Genomic DNA, 16,261 nt, shown 5'->3' on the forward strand with positions numbered 1-16,261 from the left:
ACTCTAGCTTGTTCAAGGGATTGGATAGAAATAAAATTGATAAAATCAATGAATTGATTGATGCCTTGAATGAAAAGGATAGGCTTTTAGAAAAGCAAGAGGATTCGTTATATGATGAACATGATAAATTTGTAGAGGCACAAAAATCCTATGCTTTAGAAGTTAAAAGAAATGAAATGCTTTCTTATGAACTATCTACTTGTCATGAAACCATTTCTACTTTACAAGGTGTTAACAATGATTTAAATGCTAAATTAGAAGTAGCAAATAAATCTAATTCTTGTGTAGAACATGTTATAATTTGTACTAGGTGTAAGGATTTTGATATTGATGCTTGTAGTAAACACCTAGTTGCAATTTCTAGATTAAATGATGAAGTAGCTAGTCTTAATGACCAACTTAAGACTAGCAAAAGTGATTTCGATAAGCTAAAATTTGCAAGGGATGCCTACACGATTGGTAGACACCCCTCAATTAAGGATGGACTTGGCTTCAAGAGGGAAGCCAAGGACTTAACAAGCCATAAGGCTCCCATCTCCACCAAGGAGAAAGGGAAGGCCCCTATGGCTATTAGTGCTAAAAAGAACCATGCTTTTATGTATCATGACAAGAGACAATATAGAAATGCTTATAGGAGTTATAATGCATATGATGCTTTTGATTCTCATGCCATGTTTGCTTCTAGTTCTTCCTATGTGCATGATAGAAATGTTGGTAGGAAAAATGTTGTTCATAATATGCCTAGGAGAAATGTTGCTAATGTTCCTAGGAAAGTTAATGAACCATCTACAATATATCATGCTTTAAATGCTTCCTTTGCTATTTGTAGAAAGGATAGGAAGATAGTTGCTAGGAAATTAGGGGCAAAATACAAGGGTGATAAAACTTGCATTTGGGTCCCTAAGACAATTGTGACTAACCTTGTAGGACCCAACAAGAGTTGGGTACCTAAGACCCAAGCCTAAATTTGCCTTGCAGGTTTATGCATCCGGGGGTTCAAGCTGGATTATCGACAGCGGATGCACAAACCATATGACGGGGGAGAAGAAGATGTTCACCTCCTACGTCAAGAATAAGGATTCCCAAGATTCAATCATATTCGGTGATGGGAACCAAGGCAAGGTGAAAGGCTTAGGCAAGATTGCAATATCAAATGAACACTCTATCTCTAATGTGTTTTTAGTTGAGTCTCTTGGATATAATTTACTATCTGTTAGTCAATTATGTAATATGGGATATAATTGTCTATTTACAAATGTAGATGTTTCTGTCTTTAGAAGACGTGATGGTTCACTAGCTTTTAAGGGTGTACTAGACGGCAAACTTTATTTAGTTGATTTTGCAAAAGAGGGGGCTGCTCTAGATGCATGCTTAATGGCTAAGACTTGCATGGGCTGGTTGTGGCGTCGCCGCTTAGCACATGTGGGGATGAAGAACCTCCACAAGCTTCTAAAGGGAGAACACGTGATAGGTCTAACCAATGTACATTTCAAAAAAGATAGACCTTGTGCAGCTTGTCAAGCAGGTAAACAGGTGGGAGGAGCTCATCACAGCAAGAATGTGATGACCACTTCAAGACCTCTGGAGCTGATGCATATGGACCTCTTCGGACCCGTCGCCTATCTAAGCATAGGAGGAAGTAAGTATGGTCTAGTTATTGTTGATGACTTTTCTCGCTTCACGTGGGTGTTCTTTTTGCAGGATAAGTCTGAAACCCAAGGGACCCTCAAGCGCTTCCTCAGGAGAGCTCAAAATGAGTTTGAGCTCAAGGTGAAGAAGATAAGGAGCGACAACGGGTCTGAATTCAAGAATCTTCAAGTGGAGGAGTTCCTTGAGGAGGAGGGGATCAAGCACGAGTTCTCCGCTCCCTACACACCTCAGCAAAATGGTGTGGTAGAGAGGAAGAACAGGACGCTCATTGATATGGCGAGGACTATGCTTGGAGAGTTCAAGACCCCCTGGGTCGGAAGCCGTGAACACGGCTTGCCACGCCATCAACAGGGTCTACCTTCACCGCCTCCTCAAGAAGACGTCGTATGAGCTGCTAACCGGTAACAAACCCAATGTATCGTACTTTCGTGTTTTTGGGAGTAAATGCTACATTCTAGTGAAGAAGGGTAGGAATTCCAAATTTGCTCCCAAAGCTGTAGAAGGGTTTTTATTAGGTTATGATTCAAATACAAAGGCATATAGGGTCTTCAACAAATCATCGGGTTTGGTTGAAGTCTCTAGCAACGTTGTATTTGATGAAACTAATGGCTCTCCAAGAGAGCAAGTTGTTGATCTTGATAATGTAGATGAAGAAGATGTTCCAACGGCCGCGATACGCACCATGGCGATTGGAGATGTGCGGCCTCAGGAACAATTGGAGCAAGATCAACCGTCTTCCTCAACTATGGTGCATCCCCCATCCCAAGATGACGAACAGGTACCTCAAGTGGAGGCGCATGATCAAGGGGGAGCACAGGATGATCAAGTTGAAGAAGAAGAAGCACCTCAGGCACCTCCAACCCAAGTTCGAGCGACGATCCAAAGGGATCATCCCGTCGACCAAATATTGGGTGATATTAGCAAGGGAGTAACTACTCGTTCAAGATTAGTTAATTTCTGTGAGCATTACTCCTTTGTCTCTTCTATTGAGCCTTTCAGGGTAGAAGAGGCCTTGCTAGATCCGGACTGGGTGTTGGCCATGCAGGAGGAACTCAACAATTTCAAGCGCAATGAAGTTTGGACACTGGTGCCTCATCCCAAGCAAAATGTTGTGGGAACCAAGTGGGTGTTCCGCAACAAACAGGACGAGCACGGGGTGGTGACGAGGAACAAGGCTCGACTTGTGGCAAAAGGTTATGCCCAAGTCGCAGGTTTGGACTTTGAGGAGACTTTTGCTCCTGTGGCTAGGCTAGAATCAATTCGTATCTTGCTAGCATATGCCGCTCACCATTCTTTCAGGTTGTACCAAATGGATGTGAAGAGCGCTTTCCTCAACGGGCCGATCAAGGAGGAGGTGTACGTGGAGCAACCCCCTGGCTTCGAGGATGAACGATACCCCGACCACGTGTGTAAGCTCTCTAAGGCGCTCTATGGACTTAAGCAAGCCCCAAGAGCATGGTATGAATGCCTTAGAGACTTTTTAATTGCTAATGCTTTCAAGGTTGGAAAAGCCGATCCAACTCTTTTTACTAAGACTTGCGATGGTGATCTTTTTGTGTGCCAAATTTATGTCGATGACATAATATTTGGTTCTACTAATCAAAAGTCTTGTGAAGAGTTTAGCAGGGTTATGACGCAGAAATTCGAGATGTCGATGATGGGCGAGTTGAACTACTTCCTTGGGTTCCAAGTGAAGCAACTCAAGGACGACACTTTCATCTCCCAAACGAAGTACACGCAAGACTTGCTAAAGCGGTTTGGGATGAAGGACGCCAAGCCCGCAAAGACGCCGATGGGAACTGACGGACACACCGACCTCAACAAAGGAGGTAAGTCCGTTGATCAAAAAGCATACCGGTCCATGATAGGTTCTTTGCTTTATTTATGTGCTAGTAGACCGGATATTATGCTTAGCGTATGCATGTGTGCTAGATTTCAATCCGATCCTAAGGAGTGTCACTTAGTGGCCGTGAAGCGAATTCTTCGATATTTAGTCGCTACGCCTTGCTTCGGGATCTGGTATCCAAAGGGGTCTAACTTTGACTTGATTGGGTACTCAGATTCCGACTATGCTGGATGTAAGGTTGATAGGAAGAGTACATCGGGGACGTGCCAATTCTTAGGAAGGTCCCTGGTGTCGTGGAACTCTAAGAAACAAACTTCCGTTGCCCTATCCACCGCTGAGGCCGAGTACGTTGCCGCAGGACAGTGTTGTGCGCAACTACTTTGGATGAGGCAAACCCTCCGGGACTTTGGCTACAATCTGAGCAAAGTCCCACTCCTATGTGACAATGAGAGTGCTATCCGCATAGCGGAAAATCCTGTTGAGCACAGCCGCACAAAGCACATTGACATCCGACATCACTTTTTGAGAGACCACCAGCAAAAGGGGGATATCAAAGTGTTTCATGTTAGCTCCGAGAACCAGCTAGCCGATATCTTTACCAAGCCTCTAGATGAGAAGACCTTTTGTAGGCTGCGTAGTGAGCTCAATATCTTAGATTCGCGGAACTTGGATTGAAATGTAGCATACATGTGTTTATGCCTTTGATCATGTTCATTCTGCATGTTGTGGCTTATTGTGGTGCTCAAGTTGTACAAACACTCCCTGGACCTCACAAGTCCTGTTTGCAAGTGATGCACATATTTAGGGGGAGCTGTGCTACAACTTGACCCTTTGAGACTAACCATGTTCTTGAGTTTGGTTGTTTTAGTCTCCAAGGAGAATTGAAAGGGAAAAGGTGGACTTGGACCATGCAAGACTTCCACTGCACTCCGATGAATTGAGTAACTTTTCCAAGTTCATCTTTATACTCTTATTGCCTTTGTGTTCTTATTTGAAGATTTTGGTGAGGCAATGGGGTTAAAGGGCCAAGATTGATCCCGTTTTGGTGCTTGATGCCAAAGGGGGAGAAAATAAAGGCCAAAGCGATAAATGGATCAGTTACCACTTGAGAAATTTTGAAAATAGTAGAATAGAGCTTTTGGTTTGTCAAAACTTTTTATTGTCTCTCTTGTGTCAAAAGATGGCTTCTTGTGGGGAGAAGTGTTGATTATGAAAAAAAGGGGAGTTTTTGAAATCTTGAATCAATTTCTCTTGGAATAACTCTCTTTATGTCTTAACATGTGTGGTTGACTTAGAGATAGAAATTTGAGTTTGATTTGCAAAAACAAACCAAGTGGTGGCAAAGAGTGATCCATATATGTCAAATTTGAATCAAAACAATTTGAGTTCTTATTTGAATTGATTTTGTACTTGTTCTACTTGCTTTATGTTGTGTTGGCATAAATCACCAAAAAGGGGGAGATTGAAAGGGAAATGTGCCCTTGGGCCATTTCTAAGTATTTTGGTGATTTAGTGTCCAACACAAGTGCCTAAGTGTAAAAGGTGGACAAAGTACAAATCAAGGATAAAGGTATGTTTCTCAGACCTAGTACATTGTTTTATGGACTAATGTATTGTGTCTAAGTGCTGGAAACAGGAAAAATCCAATTGTAAATGTCTTGGCTCGAGCAGCCAAGACTCTGCTGAGTCTGGGAGCACCGAACTGTCCGATGGTGCACCGGACAGTGTCCGGTGGTTCACCGGACAGTGTCCGGTGCGCCAGGATGGCTCGAGCGAAGTGGCCGCTCTCCGGAATTCACCGGCGACGTACGGCTATAATTCACCGGACTGTCCGGTGTGCACCGGACTGTCCGGTGAGCCAACGGTCGGCCGGGCCAACGGTCGGCCGCGCGATCTGCGCGGGACACGTGGCCGAGCCAACGGCTAGAAGAGGGCACCGGACTGTCCGGTGTGCACCGGACATGTTCGGTGCGCCAACGGCTCTCAGACTGTCAACGGTCAACTGCGCCATTTTTGGAAGGAAATCGGGCACCGGACTGTCCGGTGCGCCAGTCGACAGAAGGCAAGATCAGCCTTCCTAGATTGCTCTCAACAGCTCCTAGCTGCCTTGGGGCTATAAAAGGGACCCCTAGGCGCATGGAGGAGTACACCAAGTATTCCTACAACATTCCTAAGCACCAAGACATCGATTTCGCGCATTCTTTTCATTGTGATAGCATATAGAGCTCTAGTGGAGTTGTGAACTCATTGAGTTGTGTTGCGAGCTCTTGTTGCGACTTGTGTGCGTGTTGACACTCTGGTTCTTGTGTCTTGTGTGTGTTGCTAATCCCTCCCTTGCTCCGTGTTCTTTGTGAATTTCAAGTGTAAGGGCGAGAGGCTCCAAGTTGTGGAGATTCCTCGCAAACGGGATTGAGAAAAAGCAAGCAAAACACCGTGGTATTCAAGTGGGTCTTTGGACCGCTTGAGAGGGGTTGATTGCAACCCTCGTCTGTTGGTTAGACTCTTAATGAAGCATTGGCTCTGATACCAATTGAAAGTCGCCTAGAGGGGGGTGAATAGGCGTAATCTGAAATTTACAACTTTAAACACACACTACAAGCCGAGGTTAGCATTAAAACTAAAATCAAGTCCGGGAGAGAGGGCGAAAACAAATCAAATGTGAAACAAGCGGATGAACACGGTGATTTGTTTTACTGAGGTTCGGTTCCAAAGAACCAAGTCCCCATTGAGGAGCTCGCAAAGGCCGGGTCTATTTCAACCATTTCCCTCTCTTAAACGGTCACCTAGACCGAGTGAGCCTTCTTCCTTAATCTCACGGGTCACTAAGACCCTGCAAGGACCACCACACACTTGGTGCCTCTTGCCTTGCTTACAAAGCACTTGAGAGTAAGAATGGGAAAAGAAGAAAGCCAATCCAAGCAACAAGAACTCAAATGAACACAAAAATCTCTCTCTCACAAGCCACTAAGTGTTTGGAGTGAATTTGGGACTCAGAGAGGATTTGATCTTTTGTATTATGTCTTGGAGTGAATGCTAGAGCTCTTGTATTGAATGTGATGTTCAAAAAACTTGGATGCTTGGAGTTGTGGTGGTTGGGGGGTATTTATAGCCCCCAACCACCAAGGTAGCCGTTGGGGAGGCTGCTGTCGATGGGCGCATCGGACAGTCCGGTGCGCCACCGGACACTCACTGTTCAGTGTCCGGTGTGCCGCCACGTCACCCAACCGTTAGGGTTTTGAAGCAGTTGACCATTGGCGCCTTTGTCTATTTGTGGCACCGGACAGTCTGGTGGTGCACCGGACAGTCCGGTGCCCCTCTGACTCGCTGCTCTAACTTCTGCTGCGTATTGTGCTGCACTGTTCCCGTTGACAGAGTCGACCGTTGCGCGCTGGAGAGCCGTTGCCTGCTGGCTCACCGGATAGTCTGGTGAATTATAGTGGGACGCGCCTGCGTTTTCTCGAGAGTGGCTGGTTGGCTCCTGTACGGCCCTAGTGCACCGGACACTGTCCGGTAGCACACCGGACAGTCTGGTGCGCCAGACCACAGCACACTCAAGTCCTTTGCTCCGGTTCAATTTAGTCCCTAACTTGAATGTTTTATTGGTTTGTGTTGAACCTTATGCACCTGTAATACATGAGTTCTAGAGCAAACTAGTTAGTCCATATGTTTGTGTTGGACATTCAACCAGCAAAATTAATTGTAGGAAAAGGTTAACCCTATTTCCCTTTCAGTCCGTTCATCCGTCTTCTGTCTATGTGTCTCCTTGTGTCCTCTTCGTCTGGTGGCCGACTTCCTCCTTTTATATGCCAAGGAGGAGGTCAGCCATTGGTGGCTTCTTTGAGAAGGAGTCACCGGATGATGGTAAAATCGAGCGTTCTACCCCGATGAAGTTATGTGTGTGCATGAGCACCTAGGTCGTCTGGTCGTCTTATATTTTTTATGGTGGACAGGGTGGGTAGCGTGGGGGTATGGGCGCCATTATTCGAGCTACGTCGATCCTAGCCTTCGTAGCCTAGGTCGGCTTGTCTCGTTGTGCCCTACAGGCGGCTCGCGCACTCAGGACTAGCCCTGATAGGTCATGAGTGCGTTGTAGGTCAGGGGACACGCGGGCCAAAAAATGTGCCACAGTTTGAGTGGTATGGGCGCCATTATTCGAGCTACACCGACCTAGCCTTCGTAGCCTGGGTCGGCTTGTCTCGTTGTGCCCTACAAGCGGCCCACGCACTCAGGACTAGCCCCGATAGGTCATGAGTGTGATGTAGGCCAGGGGACATGTGGGCCATAAATGCATCACAATTTGAGAGGCTCGTAGGTCATAAGGTGCTCTGCAGCCTGAGGGGCTCATAGGCGATAAGTGGAAGGTAGGTCGGTGGCCCTGCCACGGCTCGGTGCCAGGCATAGTTAATGCAATCGGTCACTTTTGTAGGTCGGTCTCAGGACGGGCGAGGGATCCACTTGACATATCCTTTCTCGGGACAGGCGAGGGACCCTGTCTAGCTCTGCCACGCCTGACCCCTAGCTCGGTGCCTCAGGGTTCGTCTAGGGGCGGGTGCTTCTAGGGTAGACATATCCTTTCTCCTCCTGCTAACTGATGGACCCTGATTGCCAAAGGCTTCTTCCGAGCGTCCTTGCTGACTAATGGGCCCTAGGGACCGGGGATCTTATCCCCGACAATTCTGGAAAAGTTAGGGTCTAAATTATAAACAAAAGGACTAATCTGTAACAATTGTATAACATAAGTTGACTGTGGGTTGTATTGGAAGTTTCTCAGGGTCTCTTTTGCAAAGTGTACGTGACTATTATACGCTCGGGAGAGATATGGGTTGTTGGATCTTACATCAGTGGCTCAGATTATAAGGCCGAAGGGGTATACTGGTTGTTCTAATCCTGGCCGCCCCTTCCATAACTAACGGCTCGCATCCCTTCTCCCTCCCCTACACCAACTCTTGGACGACGGCGCTCCGCTGGAGCAGCGCCCATTTCATGACTCAGTGCTCCACTGTAATACCCACTTTGTAAGAAAATCAAAATGGAGAAATTACATTCATTTATGTATGTGTGTGCATCTCTATCTATCATCACATGTGCCTGATCATGATTAAAAATGAGTAAAACTCCACTAAGACAAAAATAAACCATGGCATAATCTTGGATTTTTGTTTGTGCGTGTAAAACAATAATAATATGAACAAAAATAAAATAATAATGAGAAGAAGATTAGAGGAAAGAAGGAAATAATATCCAATGTAAAATAATATTATAATTAAATAACATCCTCATAATTTGGTATGACTAATATGCATAGTTCAAATGAGTTTAAATTTGCACTTGAGATTACATTCAAAATTTGGATTCAAAAGAATTGTAAATAAAAGAAAACAGAAAATAAAAACAAAAGAAAATGGGAAAAGAACCTAACTGGGCCGCAAACGCCCTATTCGGCCCACTACCCATTTCCCTCTACGCAGCCCAAGACCCTCCTTCCCTAGCGCGCGCTGTCACACTAGCAAGCAGGCCCCACTGGCAGCGATTCAGCCCTCCACGCGCGCGGGTGTCTTCCTCTCGTCGCCCGGTGGGCCACGCGTGTCGGCTCCTTCTCGCCGAGCCGCGGAGAAAACGCCGCGCTGACCGCACCGGCCGCCGCGGGATCTTCGGTGCACACCAATCCGCTGTCACTTTGGACCCACGGCGCAGTCTTCACTCCGCGCGTGCTTGCTCTCTGGCAGGTGGCCCTCCCTCGTCAGACCTCCCCCGTCAACGGATGCGCCGAGCATGGCGGAGCGCGTGGACTCCGCGCAATCTGTTGACGCGCTCCGGCCACGTTCGCGACCTTATAGGCAGCCATGACCCTGGGCTCGCATATTCCCCCTATGTTCCCTTGCCAAAGCGATCACCATCATTGCAGAGTGAGACTTCGGAGCGAAGCCGTGAGGGAGAGGGAGAAGAATAACTCTGCCGCCTGTCGGATCCCGCACCGTGCACCGGGAAGGGCTCGGAAGTGCGTCTAGGCTGGTCTCCGGGTTGCACTGAAGTTGCCACGGCTCGGAATTGCTGCGCGATTGGCAGGGAGCACCGGAATTCCTCGTCGCACCTTCCCCTCCGCCGTGGCAGTACACCCAGATGTGGACATAGCTCGTAGCGGCGAAACTCTCGGTGAGAACCTCCCTATCCTGTCCGTCTCGACCCTATGCGCATTTTGTACACACCCGTATGGGTTTTGGCCTGCGTTTGCGTCGTGTTGCCTGCTCGTCGGACCTCTCCACCGTTGAAGTGCGGCGGTGTTGCCGTGTTCTAGGGCGGGATTGGGAGAAACGATGGTGGCCATTGATCTTGCGCTGAACGACTCAGATTAGATGCACCAGCAACCCTTCGCTCGGGCGAATCGAACCGTAGATCGTAGGATGGATGGTCCTTACGGGGTCGCTGGTATTTTAGATCATGGTCGCAGATCTCCGATCTGACGGTTTGGTTTACTCGCAGGTTTGGTATGCGCCTGATCCAATCGGCGCCGTCCGTTTCTAATCGGATGGCCGTGCTCGGCCGATACCCCTTCGGCTTGTGTGTCTTACAAATGAGCCCCTGCATTTACCAAAATAGAACCTGCGGTCCATAGAACAGTGCACTGAGTCTTAGAATTATTTGTACCATAGCCCCTGCGCTTCTTAATTATTGAGGCCCAATCCAGAGAGTTATAAAATCAAGAAAATGAATTAGAAATTGAGTTTTTAATATAAAAACAATTCATAGAATTTGTATAATTCATAGAAAATGCATATGAACTCCAAATTGGTCCATTCCAGTTCCTAAATTTTTGTAATAGTATTGTCTAGCCATTAGTGCCTCTGTTTTGACATGAAAACTCATTAAAATTTATCTAGTACTTAATCTTGTTTTAATTGCATAAAACCTTTAGAAATTCATATCTTAAAATCCATAACTCCAAAATTAATAATTTCAGTTCCTATGATCTTATTTTAATGTCTAGATTATTATTGTGTATTTTAATTACATGTTTAGTGTGATGTTAATTTTTGCTATACTATGTATGTATTGTGTTGATGCGAGTAGACGAGCAAGCTACAGAGGATCCTGGGGTTCAGCTGGTTGAGACTGCTGAGCAGGAGCTCGTTGAAGGCAAGTTGTGCCCTTGATCACTTCTTTTACCCATTCATGTTCTTATTAATCATAATGATCTGCATAGGTTAATTTTGATGGGACCCAATAGGTTACCCTAGATTTGACTATCTTTATACCTTGTTTCACCACTGGTTTTACTACTAAATTTTTAGGTAGTACACGCTATTGCTTTATGTGGATTTGGTATAGAGATATTTGTCGGCGTTTCGACCCCGGGGGTCCCTGGACCGACGAGTAAATTGTCGCTGCGTGTCCCAGCCCAGATGGGTCGGCGCGAGACGGAGACACAAGGGGGGAAAACAGTGAGGGGAAACCCGCGGCCTCATGTTGTCCAGCGCCCAGGGCGGATGCGCTTGCAGTAGGGGGTTACAAGCGTTCGCGAGGGAGAGAGAGAGAGGGGGGGCGTTAGGCTGCCCGTTCTCCCGCGCGGCCAACCCCTTCGTACGAGAGCCCTGGACCTTCCTTTTATAGACGTAAGGAGAGGGCCCAGGTGTACAATGGGGGGTGTAGCAATGTGCTAACGTGTCTAGCAGAGAGGAGCTAGAGCCCTATGTACGTGCCGACGTGGCTGTCGGAGAGGTGTTGGAGCCCTGTTCATGTGGCGTCGTGGCCGTCGAAGGAGCGCTTGAGCCCTGTAGAAGCACAGCTGTCGGGGCTGTCGGATCCTTGCTGACGTATCCTTGCTTCCGTAAGGGGCTGAGAACCACCGTTGTCATGGAGCACGCGGGTGCCATCATTACTTGTTTTACCGAGGCGAGCCAAATGGGACGCCGGTCTTGTTCCCCGTAGCCTGGCTAGCTAGGGGTAGGGTAATGATGGCCTCCCCTTGTGGCATGGTCAGCCCGAGCGAGGTGGTGACTCCTCCGAGGTCGAGGCTGAGTCCGAGCCCCAGGGGTCGGGCGAGGCGGAGACCTTCTTCCGGAGTCGAGGTCGAGTCCGAGCCCTGGGGTCGGGCGAGGCGGAGATCGTCGTCCGAGGCGAGGTCGAGTCCGAGCCCTGGGGTCGGGCGAGGCGGAGATCATCGTCTGAGGCGAGGTCGAGTCCGAGCCCTGGGGTCGGGCGAGGCGGAGATTGTCGTCCGAGGCGAGGTCGAGTCTGAGCCCTGGGGTCGGGCGAGGCGGAGATTCCTATGGCGCCCGAGGCTAGACTTGGTTGCTGTCAGCCTCACCCTGGCGGGTGGCACAGCAGTCGGAGCAGCGCAGGCAGCGCTGTTTTCCTGTCAGGTCAGTCAGTGGAGGGGCGAAGTGACGGCGGTCACTTCGGCCTTGTCGACTGTAAAGCGCGCGTCAGGATAAGGTGTCAGGCGATCCTTGCATTGAATGCTCCTGCGATCCGGTCGGCTTGGCGAGGCGATTTGGCCAAGGTTGCTTCTTCGTGAAGCCTGCCCGAGCTGGGCCTCGGGCGAGTCGAAGGTGCGCCCGTTGCTTGAGGAGACCCTCGAGCGAGGCGTGAATCTGCCTTGGTCTTCCGTTCCTGCCCGAGGCTGGGCTTGGGCGAGGCGAGATCGTGTCCCTTGAGTGGACGGAGCCTTAACCGGAATTGCGCCCATCAGGCCTTTGCAGCTTTGTGCTGATGGGGGTTACTAGCTGAGATTAGGAGCCTTGGGGGTACCTCTAATTACGGTCCCCGATAGTAGCCCCCGAGCCTCAAAGGGAGTGTGGGTACTCGCTTTGAGGCTTTGTCGCACTTTTTTGCAAGGGGACTGGCCTTTCTCGGTTGCATTTTGTTCCGATGGGTGCACGCGAGCGCACCCACCGGGTGTAGCCCCCGAGGCCTTGGAGGAGTGGTTTGACTCCTTCGAGGTCTTAATGCCTTTCGTGATGGCTTGGCCGGTCTGGTTGTTCCCTCATGCGAACTGTTCGTTGCCCGGGAGCATAATCAGGTTCCGAGTTCTTAGGCTGGTATGTTGACGCTGTCAACGGTTTGGCCGGAGCCGGGTTCGCGAGAGCAGCCCCCGAGCCTCTGCACAGGGCGAGAGGACGGTCAAGGGCAGACTCAGCTTTTTTCATACGCCCCTGCGTCGCCTTTCCGCAAGGAGGAGGGGGGAAGCGCCATGTTGCCCTCGGTGGGCGCCGAACATGGTGTCTCCAGTGAGTTGCTAACGGGTGATCCGAGTGGACACCCATGCCCCATTCGATAAGGGTCGGCTAGTGGCCCAGAGGCGCGCTCCAAAAGTACCTGCAGGTGATTTGCCGGACCCGGTCCCGTTTGATAGGGTCCGAGGGCTCTATGCCTCCCTCTGATGGGATTCTGTTACAGAATCGTTCCTGCTGGTCTCGGAAATGTCCTAGGGTACCTCGGGAGCGTAGCCCGAGCCTTGGTTATGTATCGAACGTACCCAGAGTCATCCCTCACTCTGCGTGCTCTGGGGCGACTGTCGAACCCGTCGGGGGGCCAGCCTACGAACCCCTGATCAGTAGTGGGCACGGAGCCCGAGCGGCCTGAGGCGGCTGTCGAACCCTTCCGGGGGCCAGCCTTCGAACCTCTGACCAGTAGTGGGCGTGGAGCCCGAGTGCTCTGAGGTGGCTGTCGAACCCTTCCGAGGGGCCAGCCTTCGAACCTCTGATCAGTAGGGGGGCTCGGAGCCCGCTTCCTTCGCGGAGAAGGATCCCTTTCGGAGTATCCCCTTTCCCGGTCCCTGTAGCAAGAGAGAGAAAGGGGAAGAGGAAAAGGATACGAAATTGAACGACGTGGCACACCTTTTTTGACGCGGTCATTATGGCGGAGGTGAAGCGTCGCCCGCTTCGCCTGCCAAAGGTGTCGCCTGTCCTGCCGCAGAGTTAATGCGACAGGACAAGTGATTCGTGGGGCAGCCGTTGCGCATGCGCGAGCCGTTCGAGGAACGGAACATGGGCGCATCGTCTTCACGCCGTGGGAGAGAGCTCTCTCGTTGTTCCAGGAGGGGACGTGAGCCTGCAGATGACTTGACTGCCGCTTCCGCCCGCCTGCCACCGCCATTACTGTCGTCCCACTTTTGGCCATGTTGACTGTCGCGCCTTCTTCTGCGGCTGACTGACCCGTGACCGGCGTGCCTGGTTGGCACTGCTGAGCCGTGCGCAGGGTTGCCTCGAGTCGCGGCACCGGTTCCGTAGTCGAGAAGGCGTGGCGCTGGCGCAAGTGGCGCTGCAGTTTTTTTGCATGTAGTAACCGGCGTGCCGGTTCCATGACGTGTGGGCCTGGGCCTCCATGCTGGATGCGTCGAAGTCGAAAGGGTGCGCCCCCTTGGTGCAGTTGCATGCCGCCTACATGGCGGTCCGCCTTTTCACCCGCTGGTTTGGGCAAAGACGGAGGAAAGCTTGTAACCGCTGGGCGGTTATACGCTCCGCGCGCGGCGGTTTGGCTTCTTCTGTCCTGGGGCAGCTCGCATGACACGTGGGACCCAGCCCCCGTGTCGTAGGGGGAAGACCTTGGAGCGTGTCGGCGAAGACTCCGTCCGTGACGGCTGAGGACGCAAGTGGGGAGAGTCGCCTTTAAAAGGAGGGTGACCCCCTTGGATGGCAACCATGTCTTCGCACTCCCTTCATGCATCGCGTCCTTCCACCTTCCGAGCCCCGGATGGGGAGCGCTTGCGTCGCTTTCGTCTTGTTGTGGAAGGAGCGCAACCTTGTGGAGGTTGGTACCTTTCAGCCATTGCTTGGCTTCAAGGATTTTCGTCATGCAGCCCGGCCGCCTTCCCCCACCAATGGGCGATTTGGTGGAGAGAAGCGAGCCGGGCTGCGGCCTCCGCCCCGCCCTCAGCTTCAAGGATCTTCGTCATCCTTGCTGGGGCGGAGGGTGAGCTGAGTCGGAGCTCTACCTCCCTCACGAGTTCGTGGGTCACCTTCTCCCTCAGCACTCAGGGGAGAGGGCGCTCACTGTCCTAGCGGAAGGGGCGGGCTTCGACAACGCGGGGTCGAGCGGCCGCAAGCGTCGTCAGCTCCTGCGTGCCCGGTTCGCTGGCTCAGCTGGCTCTGGCGCAGCTTCCGGTGCCACCTACCGCCGCTGGGCGGAGTGCGGCTATCTACCCGTCGTGCGGGCGGCTGTCGCGCCGCATGCACCAGGGGACCGCCCAAGACGTCGCGCGCTGCTAGGGCGGCGTTCTGTAACGCCCTGAATTTCGGGGTAGATTTTTTCTTCTTTTCCCTCACCAAATTCAGGCGTTACCCTTTCTTTTTCCCTTTTCTCCTCGCTAAACATTGACCTTTTCCAAAGTTGTAGCGGGATTCGGTTTGAGATCCCATGTAAAGCAAAACCCTAAAATACTTTATTTTGTGTGATGCACCATGCCGAACCATGCATACTTTTTTTGATTGTTTTAAAATGTAAATGCATTCATCTAGAGAAAATAGATTTTTTTAGAAAAAGGAAAAACCCTTTTTCTTCTCTCCCCCCTTTTCCATTTTTGGCCCAGCCCCCCCCCTCGCGCCCGGCCCAGCCGTGCCCCCCTCCCCCTTCCCTTCCCCGCCGTGGGCCGCCCCGGCCGGCCCAGCCCCCCCCCCCCCCGCGCCCCTGTGGGCCCAAAGCGGCCCAGCCGCCCCTCCCCTCCCTCTCCCCCCAAAAAATCCCCTCCCCACGGGCCCCGCCCGTCATTCTCTCTCCCTCTCTCCCTCTCCCCTACCCTAACCGCTGCCGCCCTCTCCCTGCGCCTGCGCCACCGCCGCGCCGCCCTCCCTCGCTGCAGTGAGGCCCCTCCCCCTCCCTTCTTCCCCCTCCCCTCCCTCCCCCTCGCGTCCGGCCCCGCCCGGCCGCTCCCCGGCGAGCCCGTCCCCATCGTCACGCCGCGCTCGGCCGCCCAGCCGCCCCCGCGCCGCCCCCGGCGAGCCGCGCCCAGCCCCGTCTCGGTGAGCCCGCCCCTCCCCGTGCCCGGCCGCCTCGGCGAGCCCGCCCCCACCATCGCGCCACGCTCGGCTGCCCGGCCGCCCCCGCGCTCCCCCGCGGCGCAGCCACGCCCGGCCCCGCCGAGCCACCCCCGTCCCCGACCTCGACCGCCCCCGCCCTAGCTCGGCCGCCCCGCGCCCGCCCCGGCCCGGTCGCACCCGCCTCGGCTCCGGCCATGGCGCCGCCGCCCCAGCCCCGGTCGCCCTCGCCCTGTGCGCGCCGCCCGGCCCCGCCTCGGCCCCGGCCGCGCCGCCCTGCGCCGTCTGGCCCCTGTCCCTGCCGTGCCGCCCCGTGCCCGGGCCCCGCGCCCGGTCGTGCCACCCCGGCCATGCCCCCGCCCTGCCCGTGCTTCGCCCCGCCCGTGCGCCGTGCTCGCCCGCCCGCCCCGGTGTGCCTTGCTCGCGTCGTGACGGCCCCGGCGCAGCCTCGAGCTCGGCCCAGCGTGGCTATGGCGCGTGACATTGAGCTCCGCCAGCGCGCGGCCCCGACGTGCGCACGGTTAGTTCGCGGCGCGTGCGTGCGGCCTTGCTCGCGCAATGCGCGGTGCCTTGGCACGACTCGCCGTGCCTTCGTCTACCCCTAGACGTACCCGTCTACCCCCCCATATTTTATGCGCGCTAATTACGATTGTTCATGTTAATAAAATAGGAAACTCAATTTAGAAATCGGTTACGTTAGTTAATTCATATAGCTAATCGTCTATCTCGTTTAATGTTGAATAACTAAACGTGGCTATGTTTCCATTAGTGCATGTGACTAATTATTATTATT

This window comes from Zea mays, chromosome 1 (genome assembly GCF_902167145.1).
Source record: "Zea mays cultivar B73 chromosome 1, Zm-B73-REFERENCE-NAM-5.0, whole genome shotgun sequence".
NCBI classification, from domain to species: Eukaryota; Viridiplantae; Streptophyta; class Magnoliopsida; order Poales; family Poaceae; genus Zea; species Zea mays.